Source organism: Melospiza melodia, chromosome 6 (genome assembly GCF_035770615.1).
Source record: "Melospiza melodia melodia isolate bMelMel2 chromosome 6, bMelMel2.pri, whole genome shotgun sequence".
Lineage (NCBI taxonomy): Eukaryota > Metazoa > Chordata > Aves > Passeriformes > Passerellidae > Melospiza > Melospiza melodia.
In genome coordinates this window covers 58,016,382-58,032,397 of record NC_086199.1, presented here as the reverse complement: position 1 = coordinate 58,032,397, position 16,016 = coordinate 58,016,382, and the positions used below count along the sequence as shown (strand labels likewise).

General features: G+C 39.7%; 1 long non-coding RNA gene across 1 annotated transcript in view; it reads right to left on the bottom strand.

The window, feature by feature from the left end:
- LOC134419396 (uncharacterized) overlaps positions 1-16,016 on the bottom strand; it is a 313,894-nt gene that overhangs the window by 170,620 nt on the left and 127,258 nt on the right. The window contains exon 10 of the long non-coding RNA XR_010028034.1: positions 14,626-14,690. This is a non-coding gene — a long non-coding RNA (uncharacterized LOC134419396). The remainder of the gene's footprint in view (positions 1-14,625; positions 14,691-16,016) is intronic.

The following is a 16,016-nucleotide window of genomic DNA, read 5'->3' as shown; positions in this document are numbered from 1 at the left end:
CCTGTGTGTATCTGAGGTTTTGTAGGGTGTACCTCAAGGAATACAAAACATAAAGTTTTCTGAGCATGTGAATTAAGAACCTCAGGGAGCAGAAGAAATATTGATTAGACACAGTATGCTGCTCAGTGCAGAAAAGTACAGGAGATAATCACCAAGGGTGATTTCAAACCTTTCCAACCTGAAACACCAGGGTAGGACCTGCAGCACCTATTGGCAACGCTTGCCAGGCTCAGACAATTGTCTCATTCATTTCAAAATAGCTTTACAATGTATGTGACAAGAGTAGAAAGGGTTCACCTTCATCTAGACCAAGTGCAAGGCAGGTCCTGCAAGATACTTTTTGATAGAATCACTTTATAAAAACACTAGAAGATCTACAAGATTTTCTCTTTATTTTGAAATGATCAAGGGTTGTCTGGCTTCTAGTAAGGAGGAAAGCTATCTTTTATTTATTTTTTTTCTAAAGCAAGAACTAAATTCCAAACAAAAGTGTTAAATATAATTTTAAAGAATTAGTCCTGCTCAAATTTTTCTAATATTATTAATTGATTTGTTCTTTCCCTCCAGAAATTCTGATGAGAAGATTTCTGATGACTAACCTCAAGTTTGACAGATTTTTAATAGCATGTGACTGTCAGGCTATTTCACATTTTTGTATTCCAATGCAGTTTTCCTGGATAGGAAAAGAAGAATGAGTGTGTCATGGAAACCTGAAGAAAGAGAGTAGAGGTTGATGACAGCCTGAACAGAGGAAATAAAGCAAATAATCCATTTTTATCTTTAAACTATTTTTCAACAGTATCAATCCAATATTTTCTAGGGTTTTTTCATTTTTGCATCATTCAGGAATAAGTAGACATGAAAAGTAGTTGGGAGTTGTATATATAGAAAACTTCAATTTAAAATGGTTCATAAGAAGTCACAAGTATGTGAAAACAGAAGCTTGGCAGAGTAGCCTAGAAAGCCTCAACAACTGTGATCATTTACCAGAAAAGCTGAAATAACAGACTTACTTCCATGCAGTCCATATAAACCCCACAAAAATCTGGATCTCTTTGAAAAAATCATCATAAACGTGAAAGTTTAACAAAAATGTTCCTTCTTGTCTTGATAGTTACTGTCCAAGTCAGTGTAAAACTAAGGTTTCTAAATTAATTTTAAGAGCTTCAGGGAAAGAAAACACGAGGACAAGACAGCAACACCGCCACATGGCTCCCTGGGACCCACACCAATAGGAAATCAGAGTCAATTTTCAGGCAGAATCCTGTAAGGATTTCTAACAATTACTAAACAATCACTGAGTGCCAACCCACTCTTAATATTTGAATTAGATATGCCAAAAAGTGAGAGAGAATTCCAGGCCTCCATATCTCCTCACTTATGAATCAATAGAGCCTTCATGAATCCAACCCTGTGAGATGGCAAGGATCTGAGCATTCAACATTATTACTGTACTGTAGTTCATTTAATGCTGCAACTATAGTTCATTTAATGCTGTGCTGGCTTCTCTTGCATTTTCCTCAAATAAAAGTTAAGTATCCACTACAAAAATGAATCATCTAAACTCCAGGTAAAAGCTATCACAGTATGAAAGTAGAGATCATGCTGTGAAAATGATATCAAATGTTATATAAAAAGAGCTATCCTATTGAAAGTGTTTGTGGTTTGTAGTTTACCTCCTGTTAGCAGCTCTCTCTGTATTGATTTCAAAAACCTGTTCAGAAAGCTAAATTCAGAATTTTTATAAAAGTATTTGAAGAGTGCAGTCTGTTAACATCTTTTCATAAGCAAGGAAGCAATATATATTAAGCACATGTACACTGAATTAAATTATAAGAACATTAGGGTTGCAAAGCAAAGCAAGTCAGAAGTTTCAGGTGCCATAATTAAGATCTGCAGTACCTTAATTCAGCCCCCACCCTACACGTGTCCATGATGACACTGTCTGACTGCACGGCCCTTCATACCATCTCTCAAACCATCCATACCAAACCCACACTCTGAATTTGTCCTCCTCAGTAAAAGAGACTCTCTGTATGTCCCATCTTCAATCAGAGATCAGGAGAAAAAGAGAGAAATAAGGCAAGGAACTAAAGTAATGAATGACCACTGGGTGAGTCTCTGCAGTTGTGCCCTAGCAGATTACAGCTGGTCTCCAGCACTGAAGGAAAGCTCACCTTCCCACAGCATTCACTGTTTGTGTTATCTTCCTTTTGTGTGTCCTGAGAAACAGATCCATGTCAGAGCAGACTCTGTGCCCATCAGCTGCATTCTGCAGTCAGGACCAGCCTGGTTTGGAGAGCATCAGCCCTGCCCCACCACTTTCAGCCCCCCTGTATCCCCTTTTGCACAGGTGGGAGCAGACAGCCTTACCAGACATCTGGGAGCAAGCACATTTGGAAAATAAATGTTATTGTTTTCAAAACAGACAGCAATGGAAGGCCCACAAGGAAATCAAATCAGTGATTCTGTGTTGGTCTTGGGCAGCCTGCAGTAAGGCAGGCCTGGGACTACCCGTGCAACAGAGAGAATAAAACAACTTAAAGCTGCACTCATTCAGCAATCACCTTCTACTTAGTGCACAGAACAATGCAGGGGTCCATGGGAAAAGCAGTGTGTGACCATGTAATTAGAGACAGTATCAAAATGTATCCACACAAGGGGGCCCAATTAAGGCTTCATGGACAGCATTATTCTTTTTCCTTTTCCATTTTTTATAGTGCTTGGTTTTTTTGCAGCATTCATGGTTTTGTACCCTTTTATCTATAATTTCATAGGTTGCTTAAAAAAATACAGAAAGGGAGAGAAAAGAAAGCCTAAAAAAATCTATTGTATGGAATGGCAGTGATGCTGAAAAATACAGGGCTGGCACTTCATGGTCCACAGCAGAGGCTTTGGCCATGTGAGTGGAAGGAGCAATGGTAGAGTCTGCAGGTGGAGCAGGATGGAGGAGGGCTGGGCTGGGATGCATGCAGCTTTCCCAGGAATTCTGCAGCACAGGGCACCATGCATTTCAGGTCTGTCTTTGGTGGCCTTCTGCTGCTTCCCACTGCAAAGACTTTTCTCCCACGTTCTTCTCCCCACTCCCAGTCCTTGTCTTGTGCCAATATTTTTGCAAATACAGCCCCTAAATTCTTCCAGTCTGAGTTTCCCATTCTAACCTTCTGCTTGGTGCTGTATTCTGGTGTGTTCAGATTCACCCTAGGAGCACATATTACCCTTCTTATCCTTATTTCTTAGTCCCAGCCTCCCTCTACCCACTGGTTTCCAATCCTACCAATTTTCTTTCTGCCTCCTATCCCAACCTAAATCCATACTCCTCCAATTTTTCTGCCATCACTTATGCCAGTGGCAACATCCCTACTTCCACATGAGTTCTTTCTTGCTCTCCCTTAAGGTCCCACCCTGGCCAAGTCCTTTCACAGCACCTCAGCTCAGGAGGTCTTCCTCCACTGAGCAGCTGTAGAAAGAGAACCTCAAAAGCCCAGGAGCATCTCCTCACTTTCAGCCTTGATTGTCTGCACTGTACTTGGAACCAGGAGCTGAATTCCCCACCCTCAGGATGCACTGCTCTGGGTCAACATATTCTTTAACTTCCAGTGCTTGATACCACAACAACCTAAAATTTTAGGAAAAGTGATCCCTGACAAGATTTTGCTCAATGCCTGCTGTATCGTGCTCGGTGTGTGCTGTACAGACAGTAATTTCAGGGAATTCAGATACCAAATCTCTACTGATCAAGTGAAAGAACAGATTTTTCAGTGTTTTCCCTATTGGATTTTCACTGGAATGGCAAAAGATAATGATCCAACAAAACTTTTAGTTTGAGGCTGAAAAAGAGTGTGATGGAGCTGATCAAACATGTATAAGAACAGGCAAAATTTACTTTGCCTTTTTTTTTCTGAAAAGAAGAGGAATTTTTTTTTTCATTTCAAACAGACAGAAGTGGGCTGAGGCAGGCATCCAAAATAGAAAATTTCAGCACAGACAGTGCTGAAATAAGTGACTCTAAGTAATGTTTTAAAATAGGTCACTTGTGACATTAACTGTTATGCTATTAGCTTCTTTTATGGTACGTATAAAGTGGGAGAGAAGAGCTTGTACATGCATTTATAGACTTACAGAAGAAAAATATGTAGCACCCAAGGAAGAACTTATATTTGCCATGATTTAGTCCTGGTCTGAGATCCCATATGCTTCATCACATCACTCCAACAGGCTGCTCAATGCTCAGTATATCAACTTCAAGGAAGCTGAAGTACCACCTTTGGCTTGCATTGTGAAAAATATTATTTGACTTCTAAGCAGTAAAGGCCACTGGATGTGGATACTTGAAATAAATATGCATGAACTGTAACTAGTGAACTAAAAAGCAGGTTCCTTATCTAGATACAATGTGGTCTTTACCAAAATAGAAGGGGGAAATTTTTGTATATACCAAATGCATGCCCCAGAAACAGGCACCTCTTTGCTCCCAAGGTCAACCTACAAGGGCTGGATGTGTCTTTTCCCAGTGTATCAATCCTTTCTGCTTCTCCCCTACCCAGCAAGGTCCCATCATAGCTATGCAGGGAAGCTGTCTCCTGTGAGCCCTCTGCTCCTTTGAGGCTCTGTGATCCAGACAGCAGCTCCATGGTTACACAATTGGACCTGGGAATCACTACTCCTCCTTACCTCACTGCTTCAGCAGGCCACAAGAGAGACAATTTTTGCTTAATTACAAAGGAGAAAGTTATTAATTTTCACTGCAGTAACTTACAGACCTGACATAATGCCCAAATACTGCATTATTACATAGCCAGTGTTCTGAATGTTACCTGGATTAGACAGAGTCATATGCAGAAATGTCTAGAGCACTGGCAGGGTACACACACAAATGCCAAATGCACGCCTACAACACTTACTCCATTTTACTCCATTCTCCAAAATAACCACTTTATAAAGACAGCTATTAGGAGTTTGTCTTGCTTGGAGAAAACAGACATTACACCCTTGAAAGGCCAGTATTTATTTATGCTCATAGCTATGCACTGAAAATCACTTCTCTGCTCCTTCCACACCAAAATATCTCCACTACTTCAGCTATTTTTGCTTGTAATTTTGGGCAGTACTTCAAGCTTTTGCAGGACAGCTGGTATCTCACCTTCCTGAAGCCAGATTTCTCTGCCCCCTGAAGAATTTTTCCTCCAAAGTATTCTTCAAGCACGTCTAATATCTCCTGGAAATCACATTCTCTAGTAAATAGAGTACACGGGGAGATAAATTCATCCCCAAAGGCCAGAAATCAAATGAATGAGGATTGAGAGGGCATAAAGCCTGCAGAGGAATCAGTCACTGATTCCAAGCAGGAGTGTCGTCCATGAAGGTGGAAGGCAGCGTGCTGAGCTGCTGTGATTCAGTGCTCCCTACGACCCACGAGTTTCCAAAGGAAATCACAGCTACACGAGAACTCGGTAGAGAAACATTCACAGACATAAGGTTTGCTACAAGGATAACTCAGCTGAGAATTAGCAGGTGTTCTTTCCCACTCTGCAATTAGTGCACTCGTTAGTCTCTGACATTCCTGCAGCAATCCTGTGTGCCTGAAGGATCCAGCAGGATGGAAGGAAGGAGGATGAGCACCACAGCACCAGGTAACAGGTGCTGAGGGAAACCCTGTGTTATACCAGGAGCCACTAAGTGGAGCTACTAAGTAAGCATGGTAAAGGAAACTTTTGGGTTGATTCTTAAAGCACATTTAATGCTATCAGAAAGGCTGTTGAAATTCCCACTTAAAAAAAAAAAAAAAAAAGGAAAACAGGAAGTATAAAAGTAATAGCTCTGGTTGTCCAATTCTACACTGGAATACCCTCAGTGTCTTGATCTACTTAATAAATGGTTGACTGATTTTTCTCTTACAAGGAGTCATTTTATTCCACTTGTTTCCCAATCCTATGTCCAGTAATTGAGTTGTGTTGTGCCCCACAATGTCTCTACAAGTGCATGGCCAGAACTATCCCTGTCACAAGACCCTGACTACAGCTGAACCTCTGGAGGAGAAGTCTCTGGAAAGCAGTGTGGATTGTTGGCTGGAATGTCAGGAGATGAAGTGTTAACTCAAACTGGGGAGTCACTGCTTAGCAATAAATTTCCTGAAAATGTCACAATGCTTTCTGATCAGAAGTAGGAACTGCTACATCCAGGGGATAGACTGTGTTTTTCCCTGGCTGTCACTGTGAAGTAATTGAATGGAGCTTCCAAGGAATCCCTTTTGTTCACCTAATTCATTTTGTTTCAAGATGATAAAAGGAGAGCCAGTGTCAATATACTACACACAGTGATATCACATAGACTTCTCCCTGTCACTCCTAATGCCAAAAGCACTGTCATCCAGGCCCAGAGTCAAAGAGAGAGCTCTACCCATGGCTAAACCTCAGTCCTGGTAATGCCAGGGTAAAACAAACTAAATCCAGGTGCTGTGAGAGTGAGCTCTCTCAGTTTCTCTAGCAGCAGCATGGAGGTGCCTTCACCTTGCTCCCCACACAGCCAGGGAACTGCAATTACTGTGTACATGGCACATTCAACAGGGATTTTTTTGCCACGTCCTCTACAGGAGGTTACATTTTAGAGCTATCTTGAAAACGCCACTTTTGCAGAAAATGTTATCTATCCAGTGCCAATTCTCAGATTCAGCATGCCTCAGTAATCTATGGTCAAAGGTAGTGGTTCCACACTATTATGTTTGATGCTTTTGTCTGAACATCAAAGAGCTAGGAAACTTGGAGTTGTTGCCTCCATGCTCACAGCCATCACTGACATCCTCAAAGTCACTGCTCTCTTAGCACAACCACGAAGTCTGTGTGTAGAGCATTCTTAATGATGCCCTCACCACCAGAGCAGACCCTATCTCTTGCACAGAACACAGCAAAATCCCCATAGGAAGCCACTGTATTGGTGCAATTGTAAATACGGGACATTGTATTCACAGAGAAGTAGGTTTTAAAGGAATTGCATTTATCTAATGTAGGGGATGCAGTGCATGGAGTGAGGCTGGAATTTGTGCATGGTGAGGACACTTAGAAACACCTCATTCAGGTACATTGAAAGAAGCAGTCACACATGGGCCTAGTCCAAAGCACAAGGAAATCAGCAAGTGCTCAAAATTCATTGCACAGTTAAGACAACATCAGGGATGGTTGTCATGACCTCTTCTCAGGAATGAGCTGAAAAGATATCTCCTATCACAGTCAGTAGAAAGATGAGCCTGACTCAGCATTAAGGTAGCCTGATCAAATTAAGTAGACAATTCCATCAGAAACTCAAATGGAATTTTTGAGATTTCCATATGTACTAGCCCATGACAAAGGACTCAAGTCAGTTAGCCAAAGAATATCTACAGTGCATGTCAAAAGACAGAAATGCAAAATACATGACCTCTCCTTATTCCCATTTAGGGTGGGAACATGAAGGGAGTTCATTAAATACTTTGCTGAACATATTTCCAAAGTTTGGCAATGGACTTTACTGCACAAAATATGGACTTTAATGCACAAAAATACTTTCCTGCAACTATGCAGTGCTCCAATAATACCATAATATTTATAAAAGCCCTAACTAGAACCACTCAGTAGTTCCGTGAAACTATTGTTTCTTCAAAGGTATTGCAGCACAAACTTCCACTGATTAATTGCACAGATCAAGACTTTTGACTTTTAAGGTCTTTCCCGAGCACTGCCCTGCAGTACCACCATCAGTTCCACGAGACATTAGCAATCTGGTTCCTGAAAGATGGTGAAGTTAAAAGCTTCTTTCATCAAGATCAGTTAAAATTAAGCCATGTGGTTCCCAAGCATTAAAAATAAATAAATAAAAAAGATATTTCTCAATAGAGCTTTGTAATCTTTTCAAATACTAGAAGGTCACTTGTGTTTTCAAGGCCGTTTAGCAAGGTCAGGTTGTAATGAGCTGCAACTACTTTATTTGTGATTTGTGGCTCTGAGGGATTAATTGTCCCCACTCTGTCTCATCCAGAATCTGAGGCCGAATTGTCAAAATGATCCATGGCTTTCGTCCCCAGGCCCATGGTTTCATTATTAAGGTGCGTTCTAATCGATAGTAGCATTTTTAACATTTTGCCCCTTACGTTTTATCAATCCTTATTATCTAATGACCAATACTGAACTGGCACAAGGTTTTTCAGAAAAACACTTGACAGATTACAACAGGCAGTCACATGCATTTGTAATTAGACTACATTACCATTATAAGTGCTGGATGGGAGCAGAATAGAAAGGCAGGAGGAAGGCACCCAGTTCACAGAGCTTGTCCCATTTCTTAGAGCCCAGCAAGAGTCTGTCTTAATTTATTAATAAATAAAAAATAACCTCAACAACAAAGAACAAAATTTTGGGATCTTTTTCAGGTTAATGTGTTCAATTTATTCCACGCCACTGGCCTAAGTGGCATCAGAAGCTTGGAGAACTGGTCAGCCATCTAGAAAATTATGAAGTTCTCTTTTGACAGACAAAATACCCACTGCAAAACAAAGCAAGTCTGTTATATTTCACATTCTCAAATTTGATTATTTGAATTACTTTGATTCTTTGTCACAGTTTAATCTGTTCTCACACTGATGAAGCAAATAAGAATCTTAATTTTCATCTCCTCTGCTGGAAACCAGAACTATGACAGATAACACTGCAACTCCTTACCCAAAATCATGGCTGGTTTAGAAAGAAAGCTGAGGGGACAGATTCTCAGATGGCGTAAGCTGGCCTAGTTCCACTGAAGTCAATGGAAATACACTCATTTACGTGTCCTGAACATCTGGCCCAATAGCGATCATTAACAGAATATTGCCCAAGAGCAACATTTTCCAAGCTACAGAAAAGCTGAAATAGTTATTTTAAATTCCATAGCATTCATTCTCCCTCCTTTTCTATTAGAGAGTCCTGGGCTGACTAATGAAATGGCATGCTCTGGCCTCCTGGCTTTCTTATTCAAGGAATGTGGCCTCCTTCCCAACCTGACCTTGTCAGAGCAAGCAGCTTCCATCTCTGGACAGAATGTAAAACTGCAGGCTACACACAAACACGTACAAGAGTTCCATTAGGAACAAAATGGGGCACTAGGCATTTCGCTGACAAACACAGAGCATGCAGTGATTTAGAACTTCAGCTAAATATGGTATCACTTAAGGAAAAAAATTTAAAAATTAATTTTCCAAACACAGCCTGAATGACATACTAGTTTGTAAATTCTGAAAATCTAAAAATTATTGCTGACTTCAGTAAGCCTGGAATATTATTTCTAAAGTCATCAGATTTGGGATTTTTGTGAGATTCTGGTCTGTTTGCTTTCTGATCCATATGCTTTCTAGCCCTTATGATAGTTTTGGAGTAGATTATTCTATTTTCTTTCTCCAAAGAACTTTTAGAGGTTGTTGGAAAGAAAAACTCCTAAGCTGTCCACACACACAGAAAATAGACAAATGGCTGTCATGACTCCTTGACTTCACAAACTAGAAATATTCTTAATCACTTGTGTAACCTAAGGAAGTTTTTCTGCTTTGCAGAAAAGGCCATAGGGCCATTTCAGTGCTAAGATTATCTAAACCATACCACCTCAGCTGGGTGCTGAAGTACCAAGGCCTGTCCAAGGACACTGAAAGTTTTACAGCTCACACTGTGCTTATGGATGAGGGAATTGATCCTTCCTTATTACAAAGGATAGCAAAGGTGGTAAAGAACAGTACCCAGCCCTAGATTATATTTGTCAGTTAGACAGCAGTTAGAGGTCATTAAATGTCTAAAACTTCTATTTTGAAAGGATTTACTGCTCTTCCCAGCCAACACCTGGTTTCTGTTCTGTATTGACACTGTTTGCCCATTTCCATTTCTCTAATTATATTCCTATTATATTCCAGCTATTGAGTCCTTTCTTTTGGATCATGGCAATTTACAGCAAAATTTTGCAGTCCCTGCAGCAGCAAACTTACACAGAAATTACACAATGGCATTCAAGAAAAATGTTCAATAAATCGACATTGTATCCAAAATTTTTCCCATAAAATGAAAGATGAGTCCAATGAGATGGGGAGGATGATATAAAGAAAGTAAATCCAAGACAAGTCAAGTTTCAAGTACAACAAAACATGTTTGGTAAGTTCATAATACTAGAAACCCTTCACACTGCATTCCCTTAAAAAGCACACAAGGGATGGTTGCCCAGAAAACCTCAATCCATTAGAGCTGGCAAAGTGAATTTTGGAGACCACTTTGATTAAAGATAATCAAGTGTACTGACAAAAATATCTGTATTTCACAGAGGTTATTTGCTAAGCATGGAGATAATGATATATCTCAGTTAGTACCTATGCAGTAAGGTGGTATTTATTAGTTTCTGTACAGCATCTCAGCCTCCCAGGTTTGGATCCATGTGGATGTGTTAGACCTTGAATTTCCAAGACTTCCATGCTGCTACCAAAGCAGGGCAAGTGAGAACAAGCATTTTTTTCTCCTGAAGCAAAACACTTATGCAAGAAAATGATGAGACTTAGAAAGAAGGCTACTATCATTTGAATACTGCCTTGACTAGAACAACCAAAACAAACAGGTACATGTTCCCCCATTTCACTTCTTGTTTCCTCAACAAAATTTCCAGTGTTTGCTTGAGCCACTGCCCGTTACTCACAATGTTTGAACTCAAAGAGGAAAGGGTAATTAGGCCAGCAGCTATGCCATTTCACATTTTTTCACAGTAACCTTGTCAAGTCTGCAATTTCCATTTCTACACCCAGAATAATTTTACTTGTAAATAAGAAGGTATATAATTTGCCATAAGTGATAGAGATCAATCCACTTGAGCATTTCCTCATGGGAAATGTATAGGGGGAAAAAAATAACATTCAGTCACTGGATCAACATAGAAGTTTTCCAAGTTTTCTATTACCAGAACATTGGGATAACACCCCAAAAAATGTGGGACTTTCTGGTAAATGCAGCAGTGATGAGTATTTTCTCAAAATGATGAATATTCTAACTCCTGGAGGATCCACAGCAAAGAAATATCTGCCTGGTGATACAGATTTTTAATGGACTAATCATGCCATCAGTCCTGTGAGGGCAAAACTTAACGTGCCCTTGCATTAACTGAGCTTCTGAAAGAGTTACTCAAACCATCCTTTCAACAACCTGAGAAACTTCACTGGATGTCAGGCCCTGAAACACCTCTTAAACCCCATGCAAATAGTTATTATTTTCAAAGTATAACAGCACTGCAATTATTCTGAAATTGAACTCGGGAAGATATTCTGTAAAACTAAAAATATAGACTATTTTGAGTGATTATGGCAGTCCTGGGAGAAGGGCATCAAGACTGCCACTGTGATGAAAATCAGCGTAGCTAAGATGCTCCACTACCTGTTTCCATATAAATATTTTTCAAGTAAATAAGTCACACTCCAAGTGAACCAAGTCAAAAACAGGTCTATAAAATTACTTTCCAGCCAACCCAATATAGGAAAGACAATCCCTGATTTTTAGTGAAGGTAAAATTATTTTCTCTACTTTGGAAAGAATTATCCCACTCCCTAAATTTCACTTGCATTCAAAGCAATGCTCCTATTTCAACAGTTTTACCTGCCTCCAGATTGAAAATGGTGGCAATTAGAGAAGTACAGGTGAATTTGTCCTTTCCCAGCATTAGTGTACTCAGTTCCACTCTGTTTTCTTCATCCTTCTGAGGAAGGATTTCCCCAATTAATTAGGAAGGCCTTGCATGATAAGGAACAGATTTATTTCAGCTCGTTTGCCATGTGGCCAAAAGGTGCCTTATAGCAGCAGTGTTATCACACACCTGTATTAAAGTCAAGCTTTTATCCATTCTCTTTTGCACAGAAGAGAATGAATCCTATTCTAGTTCTCTTTGTGGCTCCACTCATTTTCATTGAAGAGAGATTACAGGACTGAGGAACAGTCTTCAAAGATTTTTGAATGGGTAATTGAAAAGGGCTAAATGAAAAGTAAATGTAGGTGATGCAGCCCCTAGGTTGTACACACAAGATTGATTAGCAACATGCACACAGCTGCCAGCACGTGCTCAGAACTACCTCATCTCTGAGCTGTCTGAAGAGCAATACAGAGTATTATACAACATGCCTGGCTAAAATTAAATTTACAAAGGTTCACTGATGCCTGTTTAGAGATCCTACCACTATTAATGAAGGTGGTGCAGAATTTCAGTTTAAAGTATGCAGCCTGCTTTCTATGCACTGTTTCCTCTTGTTTTCCTGGTAAATTACAAACAGCCAAACTCATATAGAACATTCAACATGGTAGGTTATATCGGGAAATACTTAAATAAGAAAGGGCTTTGTTTGCAGACATATGAGAAAGAAAAGATCTAAGAAGTTGTAAAAATTTAAGCTTCCTTCCTCTATCTCTCAGATTTTTATTTTAGTCACTTGGTACATTCAAGATTTGGAACAATCTATGTCCTATTTTTAGTATTTGTCAAGACATGAATAAAACCAATAAAAAACAAATAACAGCAGGTTACAAGTGTGTTGAACTATTGGACCACTTTATCCCATCTATGAGTGTCAGAAAATTCAGAGCACTCTGTGACTGAAAACATCAGCTCAGGTACAAATTCACTGAACCAGCATGACCTCAAGCACAAAGTTCTAATTATTATGTGTTTGGCAGGTTCTCTGAACAACAGAAAATAAAAGTCATAAATACTATTGGGACTTTTTCCATCTTCCCACTTCTGGGGATTTCTGGAAGAAGCAAAAAAGCCCTTGTGCTCCTGTTATGTTCAAACTGGTTTGTATTTACAGGAGTTCAGCATGAAAAGTATCCTGTGACCTAAAAGGCTGAACATATTCTATCACAGTATTGCTCAGGGCAATTCCCTTTTAAGCAAGGGTCTTCTGAGCAATCTTGCTTTCCTAATTCATAAACTACACAAAACCACAAATTCTCTCTAAATATTTTCATATTATATCCTTCCTATTAACATTTCCTCTATTAACTCTGTTAATAGCAAATGTTGTATAAAACAACAGCACTATTCATTCCATCTCCTTCTCAATTTTTTAAAAATTATTTTAAGCAGGCAAGGATTAGGATTACAAATCTAGCTGGATCTTCAGTCTCACAGATCCTCCAAACCCAGCAAAGCTTGCCAGCCCTTAAAAAAATGTCTACCCAGTTCCTCCATGCTTGCTGGATTTACAGGGCAGCCACTATCTAACTACACTCTGCAACACTACAAATGGGGAAGACAAATGGGACAAAAAATAATAGACAGTCATTGGCTTTTGATAAAATCCCAGCAGCTTTTATTACCCAACAGAATTAAATATGCCTTCATTTTTAGGATTCCAAAGGGGAAAAAAGATTAACAAACAGAAACCCCAGATTTCCTTTTCTTTTTACACAATTAAAATAAAACTACTTACTCCCAATGAAGCTAAGAAGTAAACAAGCCTCAAAAATCATTGTGATCATTCAGGGTTTTGAGGACCGTCAGAATTTCTCAGCCAGACCTTCTTCAATGCCCCCCAGAAGCAGAGCCACTGGAGCAGCCCAGGAAGGTGTTTTTCACACTAGTACAGCTGGCAGAGCCTGTCCTTGCTACCACAGGGTGAGATTCATCCAGCCTAGCTTCAGACACTGAAAGGTTACACAATGAATTCTGAGTGTGCCACTGTAGGCATTCCTACAGTCAGTGGAGAGAAACAGGCATCTCCAGGGGGCAAGTTGCCTGACCTGCCTATTTTAGGCTGAGATGAATCACTCTCTGAAGGTGCCCATTTTTCCTCAACTGACTGTAAAGTGAATCTAGGGTGACTTCCCCAGCCTTTGATATCTACATTTCTGGTATCTTGGTGAAGACATCTGAATTTCACCCACAATTTCCAGACCTCAAAGCCAGCATCACTGACAAATTAACAGTGTTATGTATATATTTCTTGAAATGAAAACTTTCACTCCAAACTCCTGTATTATATTTCAGTTGACTTTCATAATCCTGGCCCTTATAGAAACAACACCTCTGTTTTAATCAGTCAGTTTCCAGATGGTAAGTTCACACAATAAACACAATTAAAAGGCAAAAATGAGTTTGACTTTGCTGAAGTAGTAACTCTTGGGTTCCTTATGTCCTACTCAGAGCTGACTTACACCAAGGAGCTGTTCTGAATCCATCAGTAAAGCACTTTCAGCCCAAACACCTTTGTTGTTATAAACCAAAACTCTTTCACCAGTAACCACATTTTTCTGCTGAAGTTTGATATGAAATGTCAGTTTTTAGTTTTAAGACTTCATAACAACAAATAAAGCCATGGAAAATATTGAAAAAGAGAAAACCTGCTCCATCTATCTCCAGTTCATAATGGAACTCTTCCCATCTATGCATTTTTCCCATGGGATAAGGTCCTACAATTCAGAAAGGTCCTTTCAATTATTATTTTTGAGCAGATGATCCATCACAGCAATAATCACCATTGGCACTGTAGTCACAGATATACTCCATACCTAAGGGCTAAAAGAATCCTCAGATAAAATCCAGTCCATGATCCATCAGCATTTAATTTAGATGACAATCCTGTATGCTTTTCTTTTAGTGACAAATTCTTACCATGTCTTTCTCCACTGATGTACTCCCACATCCTTCTCACCAGACCTGAATGAGCAACATCATTTCTGCAACAGAAAAAACCAAAATTGTCCTATAAGTACTATATTACCATCTTGGTTTTGTATGTTTTTGGTATATTTTTCTTGTTTTTTGAAAAAGCTGTAATTATAGTTAAAATTATACATGAGAAAAACAAAAGGAAAAGTAAGATGAAATAGCCTTTTTACTACTAACGAAAACTCCCTTCTAATCTTGTTTATTCTTAATATATCACAAATATTATCACTAGATAAAAGAAAATAAGTTTTGGCAAACAACCAAATAAAACTATCCAAAAAATTAATCAGTTTCACTCAACTCTGTCCAGTGATTTCAGTGTCCCTAATCCACAAGATCACTCTGCACCGTGTTGCTGCAGTGCAATCTGTTTGCTCCAGTGTGCCTGCAGCAGTCACTCAGGTTATCAGGGATCTGATTACTGATCTTCCTGCAGCTGCCCTGTGGCAGATTCTCCTCTCCTGCTCATACAAAAGCAGAATCCCAGAGTGGCCAGACTGGGAGTAGTGCTGGCTCCAGATGCTCAACCCACACAGGAATTGTCATCTTCCAATTCCTACCCACTTCCCGAATTTTAGCAATTTTAAACCCTGTTGCTCTTAACTACCTGCAATCAGATGCTACACTCAGCAGTTCTTTTAGGGAAGCATTTTGCAACTTTTTTGCATGATTCACAACAGTTCCACAAATAAATAAAGCACAGGTTTAACTAAAGCCTGATGTCAAAAGGGAATAGCAGAGCGTCTCTCTCAACAACAAATACAGTGAATATTCTATAGAAAGACCTAAACCATAAATCACTAAATTTATTTCCCATGCAAATGTTTTATTGAGCTGGCTGCAGAGGGGAGGCCAGTCAGGATAAAAATAAACTCTTCATTTACCTGGGCAGCAAAACCATCACCTGTTACACAGAAGGCAGCACTGCCCCTCCCTGTGGGCCAGGCACAGCAGCAATTCATGCAGTGGTACCTGAGCAGCAGGCTTTGGCCAGGTTCAAAAGAAATGAGGTGTTGTATTGTCTGTTTCGTGGATCCTGTCAAATCTGTGCTTCTTTAACAGACCTATGGGCCACATTGAACATATACAAAACTTCAAATGACCAAGCCTGAAAGGGCTCCTGGTCACAGCTGAAGAACCCACAAATGAAGTCTTAAAACCGCATGACACCTCATAGCTCTTGGAATGGCACTTAAATACAAAGTTTGACTCCTCACTGTATCTTAAAGAGCCATCCTGATCTGGGGGATCCAAATCTGGAAGAAACAACAGGAATACAGGCAGAAGCTGACAGATTTTCCCAAGTGAGGAAAATGGACTAAGTCTGCCCGGGG